A 5659-nucleotide genomic window follows, 5' to 3' on the forward strand; every position below is an offset into this window, starting at 1 on the left:
TTGGGCTGTAGGAGCCCCTCTGGAGTCTGCACACCCACAGTGAGCGCGGGTACCCATCTAGAGTGATTAAATATTGAACAGTGGTAAGAATGACACTGTTATACGCGTTTGGTCAGGTAACAATGACTGACCAGTCAGGTAACAATGACTGACCAGTGGTAACAATGGCACTGTAATACGCGTTTGGTCAGGTAACAATGGCTGACCGGTCAGGTAACAATGGCTGACTTACTGGTTGAGTATGATTGATTTTTAACTGTTTTCAAAAGATTTTCTTCCTATATTTCACTGGTTTCTACTGTTTATCTGATGTTGCTGCTTGAGATAGAATTATTTGTGCCCTTGTGGGATTTTATGTTCTCAGTCGTTATTTATTTTTATTACTCACTGGGTCGGAGTACTCACATTACTTCCTGCACCATGTGTGCAGAGACAGGCACAGCTGAGTTCGTACCTGAGCGCTGATTTCCTTCCAGACCAGGCGGACTAGAAGAGACGAGGTAGCTGTCGACGTCCACAGCCCCGTTTCTTCCTTATCTTCTGCATATTTTATTCATCTTCAAACTATGTTCCCAGACTTGTAGTATTTTCATCAACTCTGTAGTAGCTCGTGACTTGTGACACCCCGATCATCAGGCTGAGTTTGGGAGGGTTTTTCCCTGTTATGTTACGTTTATTTCCTCACTTATGATTAATCAGTATCTATGGTTTAAACCTGTTTATGCTAAGAAATTGTTAAAAGCAGTGTTGATTGTTCTGTTGGCTGGCCTTGTCTTCACGAGAGGCGCCATCACGACCGGGTGGGAATTGGGTCGTGACATCTCGAAGAAGTAGAGACGAGATGGCAACTTCGACACTTACTAAAGGTCCAGTAATATTATTATTAATGCGATGACTCACGGATTTATTAAGAACCACAGTAGATTCAAGTAAACTACTAAACAGGTAAAAGTTCCTCTTTATTAAAAGTCTCCGGATTCATAATCCATTAAATAACAAATTTTCTCAAGTCGGGAGAGAAGATATTAGTATCAACAAATATCAAAGCAAGCAATACAAGCATGCGCAACTCATGCCGAGGTCGTATGGCCCGATCCAACAATATTTAAAATGTGCACTGCCGAGGGTCGAGCGGCCCGAACCATAGATGCATCTATTACCCTGATCGCGAATCATACATGCGACGCGGTCAAATTTAAATAAACAATCACCCTGCTCGCGTACCATACATGCGACGCATGTACACATAGGAACACATGCTCAATAGCAAATTAAAAACTTTACGGGAAATATTTATCCCATTAAAAGCCAATTCTCTTTTAATGATTTAAGGAATAAGTTTAATCCTCTTAGAATTTCATTTACCAGTTCGATAAGATTTAAGCAATTCATACTGTCAATAACATTACAAGTATTCCAAGTATAGCATGCTTTTTGGGTCCTAGACTACCCGGACTTACACATATTAGTAGCTACGCACGGACTCTCGTCACCTCGTGCGTACGTAGCCCCCACAAATAGGAGCACATAACCAATTATTTCACCTATGGGGACAATTCCCTCTTACAAGGTTAAAAAGGAGACTCAATCCACTAGGATCAACCCCTTTTTTTCCGATTCATAAAAAAAAAATCTTTTCTTTCCAATGTTATCATTTTGCAATACAGAAATATGAGGAAGTTTGTGCGTAATCACTCAAATATCATCATAATTCTGAATTTTAGTTAAGCATGTTAAACCTTCGGTTAATCGATATGTGCACTTTTGATCCCTTTACTTATGATTCTTCGCAAATTTAATAAATTATTAAGTGTTGTACCATCTAGTTACTTATGTGTTATGTTAGTTAAATTTGTATTCTTCTAGAAATAGTTTAAATATCATATATCCTATATACACGTTTTACTTAAATTGAAGGTTAAATGTGCTTACCCAACTATTACAGCGGTCAAAATCAGAATTTACTAATAACAGAAGGATCAAAAGTGACGTTATTGCTAAATATATGAATAAATAACTGTATCATGCTATTCAACAACAACAACAACATACCCAGTAAAATCCCAATAGTGGGGTCTGGGGAGAATAGAGAGTACGCAGACCTTATCCCTACCCCGAAAAGGGCAGAGAGGCTATTTTCTTATTATTTTTTTCTTAAAATCAAGAGAGATTTTTGTTTTTCAAATCCAACTTTCTGCTTCAAGCTTTTGGAGTAACATTTTTAATTACTCGAAGGCTTCTTCTTTCATTAGCTCTTTACCTTCGTGAAAAATCATAAGAAAAAGTCTTTAGTTTCCCATCTCTGATTTTTTATTTCTTATTTCTGTAAGGACCGGCAGGTCGTTTTGAGTGTAATAGCCCCGATCCCCTATTAACTATTTTTCCTCTATCATTTTATGTTCATGTGACTTGCCGGGAGGTTTTGTTTTTTGTTTCGGTGTGGTTTGGGACACTTAGTCCTTAAAATGGAAGCTTAAGTTCTAAGAATTTGAACGTACTTTGAATTGTGTGAAGACGACTCCGAAATATAGTTTCATCAGTTCCGTTAGCTCCGTTGGGTGATTTTGGACATAGGAGCGTGTCCGGATTGTGATTTAGAGGTCCGTAGCTGAATTAGGCTTGAAATGGCGAAAGTTGAATTTTTGGGAAGTTTGACCGGAAGTGAACTTTGTTTATATCGGGGTCGGATTCCAATTCCGGAAGTTGTAGTAGGTCCATGATGTGAAATGTGACTTGTGTGCAAAATTTGGGGTCAATCGGACGTGTTTTGTTATATTTCAGCATCAGTTGTGGAAGTTTGAAGTTTCAAGTTCATTAAGTTTGAATTGGAGAGTGATTCGTGTTTTTACCAATGTTTGATGTGATTTCAAGGCTCGACTAAGTTCATATGATGTTTTAGGACTTGTTAGTAGGTTTGGTTGAGGTCCCGACGGCTTTGGGTTAATTTCGGATGGTTAACGGATCGAATTGGGAGTTGGAAGAATTGCTGAAGCATTACGGCTTCTGGTGTCATCGCACCTGCGGCGGGGTTGACCGCAGGTGCGGACTCACACGTGCGAACGGAGGAATCCAGGTGCGGTTTGGAGAAGCTTGGCCTGTGGGCGCAGGTGCGATGTTAGGACTGCAGAAGCGGAGTCGCTTCTGCGAAAGATAGAACGCAGAAATGGAAGGTCTGGGAGGCTTGAGGATTGCAGAAGCGGAAGTTCTCCGCAGAAGCGGGCGCGCAGGTGCGGCCCCTTGCTCGCAGAAGCGAACTATGAGGACTTAAGTGAAGTACGCACTTGCGATGGTTTTGCCGCAGGTGTGGAACCGCAAATGCGGTGAATCCCTCGCGGAAGCGAGATTACTGGGCAGAAAAGGGGAAATTACGAGGGTTTGATCTCATTTGTACTTTGGGATTTTGAGAGCTCGGATTTAGGCGATAATTTGAAGGATTTTCAGAGGAAGCTATTAAGTAATTATTCTTAACTTGTTTTTGGTTATGTCCCACTAATTTATCGTTAATTTCATCTTTTAATTAAGGTTTTGGGTTGAGAAATTTGGGAAAAAAGTGGGAAAGTTCTTCAACCGACATTTTGTTTTTGATTGAGATTTTAATATCGGATTTGAGTAGTTTTTGTATGAGTGAACTCGTGGTTGAATGTGTTCGTATTTTATGACTTTTACCTGATTCCGAGACGTGGGCTCGGGTCGACCTTTTGGGGCAATTTTCGAATTTCTTATTAAAGACTTGATTTCATTAGTTAGATTACTTTCTTATAGTTATATTTGTGGTATTTAATTGCTTTTGGATAGATTTGGGCCATTCAGAGTCGGAAAATCGAGGAAAGGGCATTCTTACTAATTGATTAAGCTTGGTTCGAGGTAAGTGGCTTGCCTAACTTTGTGTGAGGAAAATTCCCTTAGGATTTGATACTGTTGTGATAATTCTGTGATATGTGAGTGCTGTGTACGCGAGGTGACGAGTGACTACACAGGCTAATATTTGAAAAATCCGGTTTTATACTGAGCAGTAACTTGTTACATCTTAATTGAGTTATACTGGCATGTGTAGTTATCCTGTTTAGCCTAATATCGCATGTCTACGTGTCTTAATTGCTTATTTGAAATCTCTGCAGCATTCTTAGTTGATTTTCTATTTTTCCTTGATTTATATTTAGTCTTAAACTGTAGGCTTCTTGCTGTTAACTGTTGTTTTCCATCAGTTTCGAGCCGTGTGTTTACTTTTGGGACTACGAGGCTGTACCTTGGGAGATCCCCTGTTTCATATTTACTTTTGGGACTACGAGGCAGTACCTCAGGAGATCTCTTATCGCATATTTACTTTTGGGACTACGAGGCGGTACCTCGGGAGATCCCCCTGCATATTTACTTTTGGGACGTTGAGGCGGTACCTCGGGAGATCCCCTATTGAGCATTTACTTTTGGGACAACAAGATGGTATCTCGGGAGTGCCCCCTATTGTTTATCCCTATGTGCTTTGTTGTTATCCTTCTGTAGTTTCTCCTTGTTAAATTTCCAGTCTCTTTTTACACTGCTATATTTTTCTGCCTTAAATCATTATATTCCAGTATGTGTCACACCCCTTTTTTTCACCTCACTAACCCATTTTAAAATATATAAAAGGATTTGTAAAGCTCAAAAGGGTTTTCAATTAGAAAGTGACAAAGAATTGTGTTCAAAAGGATTTTTCAGAGTTGCCACCTAGCGTTGAATCTCGGTGTGCCAGGTCACCATTTAAAATAACTTTTCTTTTCGAAACACGTTTGACTCTAAACCAGTTTGCACCAGAGATTCGGGTAAAGGGGTTCATTTGACTCGGGGAGAAGGTGTTAGGAATTCCCCGAGTCCCGTAACTAGTACGGTTGCGTACCCGATCTAGTTGGCTTTTAAAATATTCGAATTGAGGTAATAAACACAGAAATGGGAAAATTAACACATAAGAGGCTCAAGATCGTTCCTACCTAATAAGATAAAGATAACAATAAAATAAAATAAGAATAAAAGTACTACGAGTTCGCTTTCGGCCTCCAATTACAGAATACTACGGGGCATTCCCCGGAATAAAATATATACAAATCCTTCGGGGCATTCCCCAGACAAATTTGACTAAGGGAACGATCTCTTGGCTCAAAACTAACAAAAATCCTAAGGCTTGCCTACCCAAGTGTGGTCGGCCTAAAACATGCTACTAGCGATCAAAATAAAATAAAGTAGTGAATATGTAATGCTCAAATTTCAATTCTGCTCCTTTAAGTCCTGATCCCACAACCATTAATAGAATAAAATCAAACAAGAAAATTAATCAAAAGCATTCTTATGTTCAAATCTCTTCCCTGTCTTCAAGATAGCATCGTCTTCAATTTCAACTTTACCCATAACTCAAATCCAATTCACTTCTTATGTTCTCGACTAAAGAATAAGTGATTCAAAGCATAATAAGTTTCTGCCTACTAACATACAAATTATAACATCAGCCACAAAATCATTTTGCAAATTCAAGCAATCAACATCAAAATTATATCATAAAAATGCACAAAAAAAAGGAAGAAAGAGAATTAGACCTTTAATGATAATTTTCTTTTGAGAAATTGGATTGAATCCAAATTGAATTAGGAATAAGGAAACTCGACCAAGACCAACGAAATGAAACTCGCCG

Source organism: Nicotiana attenuata, unplaced genomic scaffold, assembly GCF_001879085.1.
Source record: "Nicotiana attenuata strain UT unplaced genomic scaffold, NIATTr2, whole genome shotgun sequence".
NCBI classification, from domain to species: Eukaryota; Viridiplantae; Streptophyta; class Magnoliopsida; order Solanales; family Solanaceae; genus Nicotiana; species Nicotiana attenuata.